General features: G+C 40.9%; 1 long non-coding RNA gene across 1 annotated transcript in view; it reads right to left on the bottom strand.

Moving 5' to 3' along the window:
* Positions 1-12,014: 12,014 nt before the first annotated feature.
* LOC121873096 overlaps positions 12,015-19,240 on the bottom strand; it is a 47,300-nt gene continuing 40,074 nt past the window's right edge. Inside the window, exon 3 of the long non-coding RNA XR_006090195.1 lies at positions 12,015-12,077. This is a non-coding gene — a long non-coding RNA (uncharacterized LOC121873096). The remainder of the gene's footprint in view (positions 12,078-19,240) is intronic.

Raw genomic sequence — 19,240 nt, 5'->3', positions numbered from 1 at the left:
TTTTACACAACTTGGACAGAGAAAAAACGAGAGATCGATCCCTCGACAACAACTGCCATCGATCGGTTCTCAAGGAAGCTTGAAATTAGAGAACAAAATGGGGGAGAGAAACCATAAGAGGGAAGTTTAGAAAGCAAAGACTTGTGCTATGGAGATGTCGAGGGCCACGACGAAAGTTTCCCCATAATACCTAAGAGAGGATGACCAAAGATGGGTGTAGTAGGAGAGCAGATCACCAATACATCTCACCTGGCGTAAGCCATACTGCATGGTGATCCGACAAAAGAGAATACGTTCACGGTGACAGAGAAAATGGGTGTGTGTGTGTGTGTGTGTGTGTGACGATCACTCCACACCGTAACGCTTAGAGGAGCACCACACAAGGTGTCAATACTTTGGAGTTAGCCCAACTGCATAATGAAGCAGACAAGCGCCAACGCCGGAAAGACGCTGCCGCCGCCCCTCCCGCTCTAGATGTAGCCCCCCACACGTGCAACATCTGTGGACGACACTGCCGGTCCCACATCGGCCTCTAGAGTCACCTCATAGATCATCAGCGAAGTTGACATCCTTAATAACTCATATCATTATATCATAGCTGGCTGATCATCATACTCGATTCCGTCATGCACACAGTGTGTGTGTGTGTGTGTGTGTGTGTGTGTGTGTGTGTGTGTGTGTGTGTGTGTGTGTGTGTGATAATAATAATAATAATAATAATAATAATAATAATAATAATAATAATAATAATAATAATAATGATAATAATAATAATAATAATAATAATTAACGGTTTATTGAAAAAGTCGGCAGCCCGTAGGCTGAAAATATACATTGGAAAAAATGAGTTATTACATACAAAGACACGGGGTGGGTGGGTCGTTTAACAAAAGCTTTCATTACTGAAAGGAGAAGGAACATGAATTGAACATACAAATTCTTATAGTTTACAGTTGATGGCCCCGGCCTGGACTGGTCATGGAGACACAAGGTGGTGTGGTGTTAACGTGGTGCAGTAACTCGTCCTCGGGTGTTGATATGAAGGACCTCACGTGGTCATGGGGACACCGGGTGGTGTGGTGTTCACGTGGTGCAGTAACTCGTCCTCGGGTGTTGATATGAAGGACCTCACGTGGTCATGGTGACACCGGGTGGTGTGGTGTTCACATGGTGCAGTAACTCGTCCTCGGGTGTTCATATGAAGGTGTGGGGTGGTGTCACAGTACCCCACCCTGCTGGGTGGTGTTGGGTTATTTCGAAGTCAGGTGTGAAGCCGACCCACTGTTGTTCCCATGGTGGACTGATTAGCACCTCCTTGTCAGAAGATGGCAGTCAGTTCCCAGGGGTGCTTAACTAACTGGTGGGTCACGGTTCTCACTGGTAGGGTCTAGTGCTGAATTCACTGGCTTAAACACTGTTCATCACTGTTCAACACTGGTCCCACTTCTTTCCGAAACGAAATTGTCACTTTTGATTATGTTGATATCCCGGTGGTGAGGATGGGTCAGGGAAAGGGACTTGGGGAATGAGCCGAACATTGGCCAAGAGGGGCCACTGCTCACAGGAGCAGCGCCTGAATAGGTCTTGACCCTGTGTGTGTGTGTGTGTGTGTGTGTACAGGTAGAAACTCCCTCCACCTGGCAGCTGAGAGCGGCGACAAGAACCTAAACACCATGGTGACACTTAAAAGTCAGGTGGTAAACTTTGGTTTTCATCTCTAGAGAAACCTGCATTGAGTTAAAAGTATGTCTTTGTTTTTCGGAATAAATTTCCTTCCTTATATCAAATTGCTCTCTTGATCGCACATTTGACCGTAACTGTACACATTCATCTGTCTTCGAAATGTCTATGTTTTTAAAACCATGTTCTTCAAAGTTGAATAATTGGATGAGGGGCTTCATCTTTCCGTCTCCTTGAGGCCGTATGTTTGTGGATACACTGGGAAATAAAAGAACATCACTCATGCATACCAATATATTCCGTCCATAGAATTTCTAATACCCACTACATGATCTTTCACAGAAGGAAAAACTTACCCCCAAACTTGGACCCCCTGTACCTTGGTAATACAGTCCTCAAACGCAAACAAAATACTACATTCCTCGGACTTATTGTTGATGAGAAACTTAACTGGAGAAAACACAGGCAAGCCACTCACAGTAAAGTCAATAAACAGTGCGGTATCATGTATCACACTTGACAGTCACTCACTCTCACAGCAATGAAAGAACTCTATCATGATCTTGTTTACCAACACCTGATACACTGTCACACACTATGGGGGGCCTCTGGCTCTTCAAAAACACAATCTCTGGTTACTGCACAAAAGAGAGTTGTACGGACAATGACCTACTTGAAAAAACAGATCGCACAAACGAAAAATTTGCTATATTGAAAATTTTAAAATTCGAAGATATTAACACCTACTGCTGTGCCCTCTTTGTTTACAAATCTATCAATCACTTGCGTGACAATAATTATTTGCATTTCCGGAATAATCAGAGATACAACTTAAGGCACCCAGAGCTACTAAGATCACCCCCCATGCGCTCCTCAGTCCCAGACCTCCGTAAAATATCACGGTGTGAAGGTATGCAACAACTTACCCCCACACATCCGAGCAAAGACTAAGCTCCCTTCCTTTAAATCATCTCTTAAAAAATATCTACTGTCTAAGTATTAATATTTCTTGTTACGCCTACTATATTTACAGTACCTGCTTTTATTGAACCAACAAAACCGTTTTATCGGAAATTATCGTGTAAATAGATAAGTAATTACCATTGCAATAAACATAATTGCCAACTAGACATAATCCTGACAGTTCTGTCCTCTTGTTCAACCTTATTACTGTACAACCCAGGTTGTACTGCTCCCCCAATATACTTATGTTCTTCAATTCCACTGTAATTTATGTATATATAAATAAATAAAAAATACTAAACTAAAAAAAAATTAAATAAATAAAATTAATAAATATTGAAGTGATAACCGTGGTAACTTTATGGAATGTTCTTATTACCACCATGCTATTGTACTATTCCAGATGATACTAAATGTTACATAATACTTCCTTGAGATAAATGTATAGTATATATCAGGTGCCTAAAAGAGAGCTCAGGTTCTCAACTGGCTCAGCCATGTTAATATTGTTATTATTATCCACTTTGCATCTGTGTTTTCCTGGCTAAATAAACTGTTTAAATTCAATTAAATTCAATACCTATCATGCCCCCCTTTTCCTCATATTACACACAGTTATTCCACAAGAAAATTAAAATTAAGTCTATGGTGCACAAATGTGCTGCAGAAGGGGACATTAAATAAAAGAGCGTAAATTATAGCAGTGGTTGATAACTTTGTTGGGCGTGAAATAATATACGTGATGACATGGGCCAATCGGGGAGCCAATGTAAAAGTGTCTTGCAGAATTTGTAGAAATGGATACAGCCATAGCCACATGTACCACTGGAACACAAAAGGCCACATATGACGCACTACACAAAAATAAGTGTGACCTGATACTTAGGATAATTATTGGATAATTATTGAAGGACTTGAAAAAATTAACAAGTGAAAATATTTTGCTCTTAAGTTCGCAAAGCCTCAAACTGCAGCCAAACGAGGTCTCTTTGAAGATTGTGAAAATAACATTGTTTAGAGGCGGGAAGTTGTAAAACGATGTTAAGTGGGGATAACATTTGCTTCATGGGAAGATAAAATGGCCGGTCTCATCAAACTGGCGCGGAGAGTAATGTTTGTCAATAGCTTTGGACAGACGCCCAGATGTTAGTAAAATCTGTCAACTGCTGAGTTTCATCTACATTATTGATGAAGACGTCTAAATGCATAGAGAACTCCATAAATTACTACAGCACCTCTGGTTAATAGCACAAAAGAATCTGACATTCTTGCAGCACTTGTCTCTCTTGTGAATAATATGGAGGGGATGAGGTGTGTTCCGGCATTATGACTGACGGTATCAGGAAACTTTCAATGATAAGATTTTGAAAAGGAATAAAGTCATGGGCAGTGTTGCCAACAGGGTAAACATCACAAGACAAAGAAAAAACTTCCGCACTATGATTTCAAATCTTTCTTAGCAGAGGTGAATGAATAAGTCAGTAATTTACCATTGCCCTAGTCACGAGTGTATCAGGCGGCTAAGTGCAGAAAAACGACCTCAGTATTTATCTTTGCTAATGAAAAGTTCTTTGTTTCCTCCAGAAAGAGCATATTGACAACACACACTATTATCAATATAACTGACTAACTGCAAGAAGTCTGGCGTTTTTCTCTGGCGTTCCTGACAGACTGCTCACTGAACTTGCTGAACCTCAGGCTTCAAGGTGGGCAACACAATGCTTCCCAGTTGGTGGAACACGAGAAAGCTTTCACATACACAAAAATCATTTATTTAGTGTGTCAGAAGAATATTACTCACTTTTCTACTTGTAAATTATTGGTAGATAACAACACTACAAACTCTTCAACACAAAAGTAGCCTCGATCTGTTTAACAACCCGATGAAAATTACAGTGAGACAGACATCAGATGTTTAACTGGAGTTACGTGAACTACAACCCTACCCTCCATTACCAATTTTTTTTTTTTTTTTCAAATATAACTTCCACGATTTATCAGTTTAATAGCTAAGCGGATGGTCTAGGTCTGTGTTTTGTTCTTTGTTAAGTTCTTCATTGACCAGTGTTAGTACAGGAGGAAACCGAAATACCCGGAGAAAACTTGGGATGATTGGTCGGGCCACAGTGGATAACACTCTTCTCACATCCGACCAAGGAAAGTGTACTTTTCTGTGATGAAACATTTTATAATAAAAAGAGAACGATGAATGACAACACAGCCGGAGCTAACCTTCCACTCTCGACCTCTAGTGCTCTCATTATTAAGATTAAAAACAGAATAAAACTCTTTTAAATGTAAAATTAATAATTGTCTCACTCTCTCTGTATCTTGTTAAGATAACCCTCACCTCCATGCCCTTACTGACAGCCAATATTAATATTAATACTAGATTCAATTTTATATCAATATAAAATGAACAGGCAAAGGTGAACGTTGAAGGCTCCATATTGGATCAATTCTGTGGTTATATGATCATAGAATTAACAATAGTATTAAACATATTAAACTTCTTATTTTATTTATATCATAGCATAATTATGACTTATGATTTTCTTCATTGCCAGAGGTCACTAGTCAAGGTTCCGTGCGGCTGTCCACGACTTTAATCCTGGCAGTGGTTCCAAAATTGGGGGGTGGGGGAGGGGGGTGTACGGAAGGAGGTTGGTACGAGGATAGTGAGGCAATGTGCAAAACATAATTTTATGACGTTCTTTTTTTCTCTTGGGAAATTTTCAATAAAATTGTGTAACATTAATATTTTTCTTAGTATATTTCAATCTTCCCCTATAATTATGCACGAGATACATGGATAAAAATAATAAGGAGTTCGTTGATCTTGAAAGTAATATAAATATGAGTACAGGATGTAAAATTAATTAAAAGTTGAATAAATTTATTTTAAGAAATAAGGGGGAGTGAGGGTTTGGTAAAATGAAAAAGGGGACGTCAAGTGAAAAAGTTTGGGTGCACAACAGTGGAGAGGTTGGACCACTCTCAATGTTCAGGATCATCCGCATTTTCACCTAATAATATAAAGCACACCATCACATAACACACACACACAAACACACACACACACAGTAAATGAAGGCCACGTGTTGTGTAGTGGTGACACATAACCACCTACACATGATGTAATGGTGACACATAACCGCCTACACGTGTTGTGTAGTGGTGACACATAACCACCTACACGTGTTGTGTAGCGATGACATAACCAACCCACACGTGTTGTGTAGTGGTGACACATAACCACCTACACAAGCTGTGTACAGTAGTGGTGACATACCCACTTATATGTGGTCTGTAATGGTGACACATACCTACTTAGACGTGTTCATGAGTGGTGATATATATCCGTTACATACGAGTTATGTAGTGATGCCAGGAAGGCTACCCACCGAGACGTGTGTACTCTTGACACATACCCATATACGCGTGCTGTTTAGCTGCGACGCATGTCAATCTATCTGTTAAATGGAAAAACATTCATATCTACCCATATTTTGTTTATCGATGACACACCCTCCGACACAGTGATGACACATACCCTCCCACTCAGTGGTGACATACCGTCCACATAGTGGTGATATTTACCTATCCACACTTACTGAGTAGCGATGACAAATATATAATCAAACGTTTAGAGTTGTGGTGACATACTCAGGTACACGTTATGTGGTGATATCTTCACACCTATACATACGTAGTGGTGGCAATACCCATCTAGATATGTGTAGTGGTCACAAATACCCATCTACTGTACACATTATGTTGTGTAACACTGGTGTCACACAACCATCACGCACAAATATAAGCCACATCATCTAACAATCTGAGGTATGTGGCTGTTTTTTACCATTATATCGGTCACAAGACAAAATTCCAAGAGACTCGTGGCTCTGATATTAGGATCACCTCGAGCCAAGTAATAATGATGGCACAGTACTTCTGTCCAACAGGTAACTAAGCCACCTGACAAGCCTCATCGTTCAAGACTCTAATGTACTATACTTATGTGCCTCTCGTGTTTATTGACACAATAAAGAGAACAGCAAAAGCTGCAGCATTAGATACAACAGCAGCCTCAGTTCACGGATGATCATGACCGCTAATATTTCTGTCTAGGAAAAGAGTGTCATCCAACGGTAATTTGAGGAGCGGTTCCGCATACGCATTGCCCGAGGCAGGTGACGCATGCCTGTGTGGAGCGGTGCCGCCTGGGGACGTTACCACCGACACACCTGCACTCACCAACTCTTCACGGCCAAACACACAAACACACACACACACAAACACAAACAAGCGCGCGCATTTTTGTTTTGTCAGTTCTTGGCCACTAAAGCAAATCTCTTAACTTAGATCCTGGAGGTGGAACGAGAAAACACTATTTATTTGCCTACTGGAAGGAATCTAACCTCATGCATAACTTCCTTTTCTTCTTGGCCTGCCATTAATCATTCTAAGTTTAAATTCTTTTTCTACAACCTTTCAGCTTTTATCTTTGGAATTCTCTTTGATCTACATCCTTACATGCCCTCCTACTCATCCTACAACCCGGTCCCGTCTACAAGGTCCTCTCTAACACCGTACATGACGTCTCACAGAGCTAACTGGGGTGGAACTGCGGTACACTAAAAGGTTGGCATAGTAAACCATGGTGTACTGGTGATGGTTCAGTGTTGGGGTCTGCCAGTTCAGTGTTGGGGTTCTGGCTCAGTGTTGGGGTTCATGGTTCAGTGTTGGGGTTGATGGTTCAGTGTTGGGGTTCATGGCTCAGTGTTGGGGTTCGGTGGTCAGTGTTGTGTCTGCGGTTCAGTGTTGGGGTTGATGGTTCAGTGTTAGGCTGATGGTCGTGTTGGGGTCTGCGGCTCAGTGTTGGGGTTCATGGGTCTGTGATGGTTCAGTGTTGGGGTGATGGTCTGTGTTAGGGTGATGGTTCAGTGTTGGGGTTGATGGTTCAGTGTTGAGGGATGGTTCAGTGTTGGGGTTGATGGTTCAGTGTTGAGGGTTGATGGTTCAGTGTTGGGGGTTGATGGTCCAGTGTTGTGTTGGATGGTTCAAGTGTTGGGTTGATGGTTCAGTGCTGCTGATGGTTCAGTATTAGGGTTGATGGTTCAGTGTCAGTTGATGGTTCAGTGTTGGGGTTGATGGTTCAGTGTTGGGGTTGATGGTTCAGTGTGAGGTTGATGGTCCAGTGTTGAGGTTGATGGTTCAGTGTAGTGATGGTCCAGTGGTGATGGTCCGTTGGGGTTGATGGTTCAGTGTTGGGGCTGATGGTTCAGTGTTGAGGTTGATGGTTCAGTGTTAGGTTGATGGTTCAGTGTTAGGGTTGATGGTTCAGTGTTGGGGTCGATGGTTCAGTGTTAAGGTTGATGGTCTAGTGTTGGGTTGATGTCCAGTGTTAGTTGATGGTTCAGTGTTGGGGTTGATGGTTCAGTGTTAGGTTGATGGTTCAGTGTTGGGTTGATGGTTCAGTGTTGGGGTTGATGGTTCAGTATTAGGGTTGATGGTTCAGTGTTGGGTTGATGGTTCAGTGTTGGGGTTGATGGTTCAGTGTTGGGGTTGATGGTTCAGTGTTGGGTTGATGGTTCAGTGTTGAGGTTGATGGTTCAGTGTGAGTTGATGGTTCAGTGTTGGGGTTGATGGTTCAGTGTTGGGGTTGATGGTTCAGTGTTGGGGTTGATGGTTCAGTGTTAGGGTTGATGGTTCAGTGTTGGGGTTGATGGTTGTGTTAGGTTGATGGTTCAGTGTTGGGGTTGATGGTTCAGTGTTGGGGTTGATGGTTCAGTGTTGGGGTTGATGGTTCAGTGTTGGGGTTGATGGTTCAGTGTTGGGGTTGATGGTCAGTGTTGGGGTTGATGGTTCAGTGTTAGGGTTGATGGTTCAGTGTTGGGGTTGATGGTTGTGTTAGGTTGATGGTTCGTGTTGGGGTTGATGGTTCAGTGTTGGGGTTGATGGTTCAGTGTTAGGGTTGATGGTTCAGTGTTGGGGTTGATGGTTCAGTGTTGGGGTTGATGGTTCAGTGTTAGGGTTGATGGTTCAGTGTTGGGGTTGATGGTTCAGTGTTGGGGTTGATGGTTCAGTGTTGGGGTTGATGGTTCAGTGTTGGGGTTGATGGTTCAGTGTTGGGGTTGATGGTTCAGTGTTAGGGTTGATGGTTCAGTGTTAGGTTGATGGTCCAGTGTTGGGGTTGATTTGTGTTAGGTTGATGGTTCAGTGTTGGGGTTGATGGTTCAGTGTTGGGGTTCTGGTTGATGGTTCAGTGTTGGGGGTTGATGGTTCAGTGTTGGGGTTGATGGTTCAGTGTTAGGTTGATGGTTCAGTGTTGGGGTTGATGGTTCAGTGTTGGGGTTGATGGTTCAGTGTTGGGGTTATGGTTCAGTGTTGGGTGATGGTTCAGTGTTGGGGTTGATGGTTCAGTGTTGGGGTTGATGGTTCAGTGTTGGGGTTGATGGTTCAGTGTTGGGGTTGATGGTTCAGTGTTGGGGTTGATGGTTCAGTGTTAGGTTGATGGTTCAGTGTTGGATGGTTGGGTTGATGGTTCAGTGTTGGGGTTGATGGTTCAGTGTTGGGGTTGATGGTTCAGTGTTAAGTGTTGATGGTGGTTCAGTGTTGGGGTTGATGGTTCAGTTGAGGTTGATGGTTCAGTGTTGGGGTTGATGGTTCAGTGTTAGGGTTGATGGTTCAGTGTTAGGGTTGATGGTTCAGTGTTGGGGCGATGGTTCAGTGTTGAGGTTGATGGTTCAGTGTTAGGGTTGATGGTTCAGTGTTGGGGTTGATGGTTCAGTGTTAAGGTTGATGGTTCAGTGTTGGGGTTGATGGTTCAGTGTTAGGTTGATGGTTCAGTGTTAGGGTTGATGGTTCAGTGTTGGGGTTGATGGTTCAGTGTTAGGGTTGATGGTTCAGTGTTAGGTTGATGGTTCAGTGTTAGGTTGATGGTTCAGTGTTAAGGTTGATGGTTCAGTGTTGGGGTTGATGGTTCAGTGTTAGGTTGATGGTTCAGTGTTAGGTTGATGGTTCAGTGTTGGGCTGATGGTTCAGTGTTGTGATGGTTCAGTGAGTTGATGGTTCAGTGTGAGTTGATGGTTCAGTGTTGGTTGATGGTTCAGTGTTGGGGTTGATGGTTCAGTGTTGGGGTTGATGGTTCAGTGTTAGGTTGATGGTCCAGTGTTAGGTTGATGGTTCAGTGTTGGGGTTGATGGTTCAGTGTTGGGGTTGATGGTCCAGTGTTAGGTTGATGGTTCAGTGTGGGTTGATGGTTCAGTGTTGGGGTTGATGGTTCAGTGTTGGGGTTGATGGTTCAGTGTTGGGGTTCATGGTTGAGTGTTGGGGTTCATGGTTGAGTGTTGGGGTTGATGGTTGAGTGTTGGGGTTCATGGTTCAGTGTTGGGGTTCATGGTTCAGTGTTGAGGTTGATGGTTCAGTGTTGGGGTTGATGGTTCAGTGTTGGGGTTGATGGTTCAGTGTTGGGGTTGATGGTTCAGTGTTGGGGTTGATGGTTCAGTGTTGGGGTTGATGGTTCAGTGTTAGGATGGTTGATGGTTCAGTGTTGGGTTGATGGTTCAGTGTTGGGGTTGATGTGGTTCAGTGTTGGGGGTTGATGGTTGGTTCAGTCTCTGTGTTCGGCAGGTCAGTGTGTTTTGGCAGGTCAGTGTGTTTGGCAGGTCGGTGTGTGTATGAGTCGGTGTGTGTGTGTGGCACGTCAGTGTGTGTTTGGAAGGCCAGTGTGTGTTTAGCAGGTCAGTGTGTGTTTGCCAGTTCAGTGTTTGTTTAACAGGTCAGAGTGTTTGGCAGTTCAGTGTGTGTTTAGCAGGTCAGTGTGTGTTTGCCAGTTCAATGTTTGTTTGGCAGTTCAGTGTGTGTTGAACAGGACAGTGTGTGTTTAACAAGTCATTGTGTGTTTAACAAGTCAGTGTGTGTTTGGCAGGTCAATGTGTGTTTGGCAGGTCAGTGTTTGTTTAACAGGTCAGAGTGTTTGGCAGTTCAGTGTGTGTTGAACAGGACAGTGTGTGTTTAACAAGTCATTGTGTGTTTAACAAGTCAGTGTGTGTTTGGCAGGTCAATGTGTGTTTGGCAGGTCAGTGTGTGTTTAGCAGGTCAGCGTATGTTTAACAGGTCAGTGTGTGCTTAGCATGTCAATGTGTTTGGCAGGTCAGTGTGTGTTTGGCAGGTCAGTGTGTGATTGTGGTTGGAGGACCGTTGAAGGAGGACGAATGAAGGGCCGTTGAACTAGAGGTTTGTGGTTACGGGGGGGTGAGCAGTGTGTGTGTACGTGTTTTTTGCCCCTCCGTCTACCTGTGACCAAGAGAACACCTGGCAATTTCAAATAATGGTGTGGGTTGTGGAGGGAGAACTTACCATTGCGTTTATAAACACACACACACACACACACATATATATATATATATATATATATATATATATATATATATATATATATATATATATATATATATATATATATATATATATATATATATATATATATATAACAGAGATAAAAACTGGTGTTGTGAATATTGCTTGTCTCAAGATGGGTCAGCACTTCGCCAACGTTTTGCTAAATGTATGCAAATGTCGATATGTCTTGTGCTGGCTAACCTTACTTGGTGTCTCCTACTGTGTCTTATAATGTTCAATTACAACACATTATGCACCAGCATAATCTTAAAAAATAACTAGCCTATGTTTACACGACATATATCTAATACAACGTAACGGAAGGAGACACCTGTGTATTTAACAGTGAGTAAGAAACAGTCAGTGGTAGTCACGCTCAACGTGCTTGCAGAGTTTTGCGAGTTAACATCGCTCCTACATTTTTGTTGCTTTAGAGTGAAGAAACACAGGTAAACACCATATATTCTGCAGTGTGTTATATTTAACATAACACACATACAAGTAATATAACACTGTACCATCAATTACTTAGCAGCATAGAAGGGACGTCACAGATCATGTAGTGAGTTTGTGGTAGAAGATGTCTAAAAGACCCTTTAATTAATACATAAAACAATTTATTTTTCAACATCCACTTATATTTCAGAATTTTGCTGTTAATGTGAAACAAGTGAGTCCCTCACATACCGATAGAACGCAGAACCAGAGCAGACAATTCCTAGCAAGTTGTTGCGTCATTCTCTAAAGAATGCACTGCCATAATTAAAGCATTGTAAAAGTATCGAGTAGTGGTTTGAATTTCTCTATGATGCAGCTCTGCTATTGTTTTCGCTACTTTTTCACAAATGGAGCGGCGCTACAGCTAACCCTACTAAAAAAATATCTCAGCTATGTACCGCCGCTACTTAAAGTTCCCAGCACTTACTATTACTTACTACCCCAGTAATAACTTCACTACTACTTACGTTCACCGAGGCTTTCCGTAATGTCAAGTATGATGATACCCTGGCCGGAGGTGACGTTACACACTGCAAGATAACAAATATGGAATAAGTAAAGCAATAGCATATACATCATGTAAGTAACGCTACACTATTACATAAGTAAGTAGCAAGACACTATCACTTATACATACATACACCTCAACCCTCCAGGATTCGAACCCACGGCCCACGAGCCCATGACTGTGACCGGGGAACGCTACCTCTGGACCACCAGGATGCTAAAAGCAGTCCTAGACTCTGTTATGTTTCACACAAAGCCGTATCACGTAGGTGGTCAGAGTAACGCTACTCTGACCACCTACGTGATACGGGTAGTCCCCATTAGAGGTTCACGGCGCCATAAGCTCGTTGAACAGGCTTTGTGTGAAATATAACAGAGTCTAGGACTGCTTTTAGTATCCTGGTGGTCCAGAGGTAGCGTTCCCCGGTCACAGTCATGGGCTCGTGGGCCGTGGGTTCGAATTCTGGCGGGTTGAGGTGTTGATTGTATGTAGAAGTCCGCGTGCTTTATTGGGCTAATGAAATATACTGTACAGTATGTAAGTAACAAGACTGATTGCAGGCATTGAGTATCACTGAAATTTACAGACGTTGAGTAACACTGATTATAGGCGTTGAGTAACACTGATTACAGGTGTTGAGTAACACTGATTACAGGCATTGAGTAACACTGATTAAAGGTGTTGAGTAACGCTAATTAATGGCGTTGAGTAACATTAATTTACAAAAGATAAATAAAAATCATTAAGAGTTAATTAATATACATTATGCATGTCAATTACAATCAATATCAGTTTTCTGTATTCAACTGTGACCCATACTCATTACACCTAAACAATGGTTTAGTGAGGGTATGACCTACATTATAAACTGATGTCTGTTGTAGGTGGATGGAAAGAGAAAAGGCTGTAGAGAGAACCATACACTAAACTGCGAGGACTGAAGACGGAAAGGATGATGAAGGTCGACTAACGGAGCTCCCGTGTATAGCCTAGTGTGGGTGGCACGATAAGAACCTTGTGTATTGCGACTGGGACTGAACTGAATTTTATGTCATTGTGTTAAAAAATGTTAGATGTTGTGTAGAAATAAAGTGTGGACGAGGCTAAAGAAATAATTCTATTATTTTAGGACGCAATCCTTCCATTGTTAGAAATTATGTGATGATGAAAAGTTAATCGATATACTGTACTAAGTAAAATTAATGTTTGTGAGAGACATGAGAGCTTGTCTTGGTAATATTAGTGTGACAAGGTTTTTCGTGCCCAATCAAGACAGTTGTAGTATTGCCGGGGATCTGTAGTGGCAGCAGACTCAACAGACACCAGCGAAATCGGATACAATTTTACGCTTTTATTTGTGTCAACAAAGAAGTGTGAGATGCTGAAAGGAATAGAAAGGTGATCAACGTCACCAATATAGAGTAAGAAAAGGGTAGGAAAAAATATTGAGCAATGAGGCACTTCAGTATTGATAAGAAATGAATCTGAATGTAAATTATCCTTGCAAACAGATGTTGTCATTCATGAACTTGATGTTTCAGAGTATAACACACAGAGGAAGGGGTTCAGGAACAAAGAGGTTGTTTAGACAAGGGTGTGGGAAAGATGAAGGTATTCGTGACACGTTGGAATGAAGTTTTTGTCTGCTACTGATTTTTTTTTTTTTTTTTTAGATTTTGCTCTCGGGAAATAAATATTCTAGTGAATTGTTTTCGTATGAACTTGTGCTTGGGCTTTTAACTATAAAAAACGGAAAGAAGTTTCTTGTCTCATAAGATTTTAAGGAAAAAATGATCCTGTGTAGGTGCCAGGGCGTATTAGTGTGAGATGTTTTTGTTCAGTGAGTTGCAGGCGCTCGTGACGTTGGTGCCACGAAAGTATTTGCTTTGATGTCTACTGTGATACCCGTTGTTCTTCTGTATTCATTTGCAACGAACTTTGCTGCTTTTGTGCTTATTTTTAAGTATATTTATGTGTGAGTGTACATAGGCCGTATAAATGTGATGTAGGAGATAGTGTCTATAAGCAGTGTGCACTTATCAAGGTTCCTTTCGAGAAATGCTAGAGTTCAGTTAGTTTTGGCTTTTGTGTTATTTTCGTTTTTGTTTTGCATTAAGTCTACAGCGAAGTATATGCCGAGGTGTTTGTGTGTGGCTGTAAAGTGCTCAAATGTGTATTGTGGAAGAAGGTTTGGTGAAGAGGTCGAGACAATTCGTTTCTGTTCTAAATGACATCCGCCACGTTCCCACTCCATCACTGTATCTAAGTCAAGCTGAAATAGTCTACACACATCATTTGTCTTAACTGGTTTATGCATTAAAGTGTCGTTTGCAAAAAAAAAAAGCTGAATTATAGTTTACAAGGAAAGATAATTTACTGTATATGCAGTAGGAAGACGAAAAAGTCTAGTCATTTGAGTGACACAGGAGGTAACAGTCAGGTGGAGGACCACCAATAAGTACACGTGTTGTGTCCTGACAAAAAGACTGTGATCCAGTCAAGGATTGACCCTTTGAGGCAGTTTTTCTTAAGATTACGGGTCAAGTAAGGCTCTTTTTTTAAGGCTTTGGAAAAATCTAATATAATGGCGGCACCTTGACTCGTGCCTAGTCTGTTTAGGAACTGTGAGATGTGAGGAGTGACATTAAGTTGTGATTTGTATTTAGTTCTCCTAAAAGCAAGTTTGGAGTTTGTTTAAGTTGTACGTCCAAGTGATTCATTTTGTGTTTGTGTATAAGGTGTTCAAGAACTTTGCAGAGAATGGACGTGAATACTATGAAGCTGTAATTTGATGCGTTTGCCCAAAGCCAATGAGAGGAATCTCAGGGTGATATTGTAACCAGGAAGAATGTGTGCACAGTAGTTAGGGTTATAAGCTGGTATGTTGTCTAGTCCAGTGACTTTTGCCTCTTCCAGTGTCTCATGAAGCTTTTGTGTGCCGTTACTAGAGAAGGCCATGCGTTCGGTAACTAGTTGTTGTCTTATGTGAACTTTGATTAAAACTGTATTGAGTATTTGTGTATTATCTCTGGGTTTAGTAAGGTAACATCCTTTTTAATATTGAAAAAGAGTTTTGGGAGTTTAATTAACATATGTTTGCAAAGTGTGTAGCTGTGGCCGTGTGTTTTTCTTTCTTATTGTCCGTCTTTTAGTGGGTTTTGTAAAGTGTGAAGTAAGTCCCGTCTTTCTACAACCTTTTTTTTTTGGCAGGTACTGGGATGGTGTTATGTATGGAATGTAAACGTTTATGCGGATGTTCCAAATTGAGCTTGAGGGTCGGATGTAAGTTTGTTGAAGAAAAGTTAGTTGCATAATTTATAATGTTTGTTCTGCGTTTTTGTTTTGTCTTGCTGGTTCAAAGTTCGCATTAATAAATAATCGTCGTCAAGGTCACTGAGTCTAAGCTATAACTTTGATCTTAATTAGAAGAAAGTTGTTTGTGAAGAACAGGTAAAGTTTGTTGGATGTCTCTAGTTGATTGTTAAGATGTCTGTGTCTATTCATTGAGATCTGTATTTGTGTTGATTCAAGTAATGTTTGAGTGAACGCGAATATGCTTTGTCTGTAAATGTTTCACGGAGTTCTCGTCTGTCTGTGTGTTGGTGGGGTTTTGGATGTCAGTGTCAGAGAGATCAACGAGTGAGATGGATGTTCAATCTATGTCTAGGAGGTTGAAGTCACCTGCGAGTCTGATGTATGATGAAGGAATGTGGAAAAGTACGGTAACGTGGTGGAAAAATCTAGAGAATCGTTATGAAGGAGTGTGGAGAAAATGTAAGAAGACGGAATATGGAAAAGAAATATAATGAAAGGAGTGTGGAGAAGGGGTGTAATGGAGTGGAATAAAGAAGTGTGGAGAATGAGTACTGAACCTGTAGTGTGAAGGAGTATGAAGAAGGTGTGTTGTGGAGAATCAGTGTGGTAGAGCATGGTTAAAAAATGCAGTGATATGAGTACGTTAATGGTGTGTGATAATGACTGAGAGAGAAGACTTGTTGGGGTGTTCAGTTAGGTGAGCGTGGCCCTGAACAGCTGCGTGATGTAGCTGGAGGTCTACTAGCACTATTCATAACTGTAAAGTGTTAACATGTACTGCACCGCATTACTTAAGAACAGTCGATACTATTCATAAAACCTGCCTTCTAGTTATTTCACATCGTGTTCCTTTGTTTACTATAAAAAAAAGAGCTGATCACATATTTATACTGTACACAGGAAGTCACTGAAGACGTGCGCAGCCACATGCACATACATAAATAAGAATTCAACGCCCATATGCATTCACAGTTTATCTCTCTCTCTCTCTCTCTCACACACACACACACACACACACATTGAACCACCCTTAACAAATATACATATACAATACGTCTATAACTTGCCACCTAATAACAGAATATCAAAATCAAATACATATTCTTGAGGCCGTGGGAGTTTTAGTCCTGCTCTCAGTCATCCTTGATGTATGGTCTGGTGTTATGGTAAGTGTCAGGGTCGACGTTAAACTAGGAGCGACACTTAAATAGTAATGTGTTGGATGCGGAGCTTTATAACAGGAAAGATGTGAATTGTTAAGAGAGGTCTATGAGGGCAAACTGCACCTTGTGTGTGCACTCAAAAACAATGTCTTAAGAACAACAAATATCAGTCGAATGGCGGAGCGATAAGAAAAGTCAAGATTTATTTCATAATTTAAAAGTGACTTAGTCCAAGTATACCTGGGAGACAACGTGCAAGGCGACGAGACACGTACAACAAACTGTGAGAAAAGCGGCCATGATGACAATTACATGGAGAGAGTAATAAGAGTCGTGATTACGGAGGTGATGAACAAAAGACGTTCAATTCACAGAATCTCACACCCATCAGTTAACAAACGGATTCATTGTAAGAAATCATCAGTAAGCAGTTAATGTGGGATAATGGAGGATCTCGTGAAAACGGTGTAAAGCGCCAAGATGTGGACTTGTTTACATAACACGATGGTTAATACGACATGTGAATAAGATGGAAATAGCAAAACAAGAGACATTACTTCTATGTTTATGTGGTGATGAATGTTTTACCACAATTTATATCCACATGGCTAAATATAATCTTTACTTAGCTGTCTAGGCTTGATCACTAAAGGAAAAAGTGTAATATTAACTTTGAAATATCGTAAATGTACGCAACATCAGACTACAACAATATCTGCTATTATTCCACAGATAAAGAATTATTACACGTATTACATGCTTGCTGCTATTGGTGCCTATTATTATTGGTGACTATTGCTATTGGTGCCTGTTGCTATGGGTGCCTGTTGCTATTGGTGCCTGTTGCTCTGGGTGCCTGTTGCTATTGGTGCCTGTTGCTATGGGTGCCTGTTGCTATTGGTGCCTGTTGCTCTGGGTGCCTGTTGCTATTGGAATGGGTGCCTTGCTTGCCTATTGGTGCTTGCCTGTTGCTATTGGTGCCTGTTGTGCCTGCTGGGCCTGCCTCATTGGTGCCTGCTATTGCTATTGGTGCCTGTTGCTATGGGTGCCTGTTGCTATTGGTGCCTGTTGCTATTGGTGCCTGTTGCTATGGGTGACTATTGCTATTGGTGCCTGTTGCTATGGGTGCCTGTTGCTATTGGTGCCTGTTGCTATTGGTGCCTGTTGCTATTGGTGCTTGATGCTATTGCCTGATCTTATTGATACCTGATGCTAATGGTGTCCCGGAGTTTCTAATTGAGCTGTTTTCTATACTTATTGACACCACCGGAGACTACAGCGTCCGGTTACTTATTCTCGCGCCTTAGCATAGCAATCCAGGGGGGGAGGGGAGTCTACTGCATACTGGGCTCTCGTCCCTCAACTGGAGCCCAAGGGAGTCTTCAATTCGTGGTGGTAACGTCACAGCATCAGCACATGTGTAAAAAAATTAGATAAATATAAATCATGTAAATTAAGCCAGATTTTCCGTTACGATCATTATTCTCTTCCATGAAGCAATGATAGACAGACAGATAAAGATAAATATTGCATTATCTTTCATGTCAAATAGGGGTAATCGTCCGATCGTCTTTAATACGAGTTACTTTTTGTTTTTATTGCTCTAATTTAATGAAAATTAATTCATAAATTTCTAAATTTGCGGTTTCATAGTTATAACCCGTTGTTTGTTATCATAACACGACTGACCTATACCTGAATTGGATAAGGTTAATCCAGGTTAAGTTACATTAGGTTTGTGATCATAGTAATAATGCTACATACAAAATAATGATGAGTTCACACACACACACAGTTACAAAAGTTCGTTTCCATGAGGAAATAAAGTATAGCAGGATGGAACAAGATTATGGTATCGAATACAAATAATAAAGCGTAAAAAATTATAATATAACTGAGAATGGCATGATTTTATTTGTTCAATGATACATTTCAAACTAATTTTATAAACTTGGCAATTAAGCTAGTATATGATCAAATTCTATGACTGTGTCGTGGCATCGGTCTCGTGGGAAACCGATTATGAAATTCCCACACATATCACTGACCCCTGCCACCAGCATGTCCAATAATAACGATAATTGCAGGTGTAACCCTAAGGGCCTTATGATATCATTACGTATCACATCTCTCATTTGTACTGATCAATGAAAACTAAACCCAAGAAGATAATAAAAAAAACAAGAAGAGAAAGTTAGCCAAGATGTACAGTACTGTGCTCGATTACTATCCATACGAAACAGGTTCGCTGCTAATAGCTGGAGGGTGAGTTTATTGTGCTTGTTATATCTGTTTAGCTATGACCCGAATTAAGTAATTGAATGAGAATAAAGTGTTATATATATATATATATATATATATATATATATATATATATATATATATATATATATATATATATATATTTATATATATATTTCATATAAATCCACAATGGAAACGTGGATAAGATAAATCTTGATAAAATCACACAGGAAAACGGGAAACAATGGAGCACCTTAGCTTCCGTCTCTATTCAAGACATCTTATGTTCTTATGTGTTAACTGCATTCCATGTAGCAATTGTAATGGAAATTAAGTAGGTCAGAATGGGAAAGCATTGCAACTCAGAATTAAACAGCACAAGTACAATATTAGAACAGCATCTGAAAGCAGTGCACAGTTCGTTCATATAAGGAACAATAATCATCCCATAGATTTGGAAAAC

This window comes from Homarus americanus, unplaced genomic scaffold (assembly GCF_018991925.1).
Source record: "Homarus americanus isolate GMGI-L3 unplaced genomic scaffold, GMGI_Hamer_2.0 scaffold32929, whole genome shotgun sequence".
Lineage (NCBI taxonomy): Eukaryota > Metazoa > Arthropoda > Malacostraca > Decapoda > Nephropidae > Homarus > Homarus americanus.
This window is presented reverse-complemented; position numbering and strand designations above follow the sequence as displayed.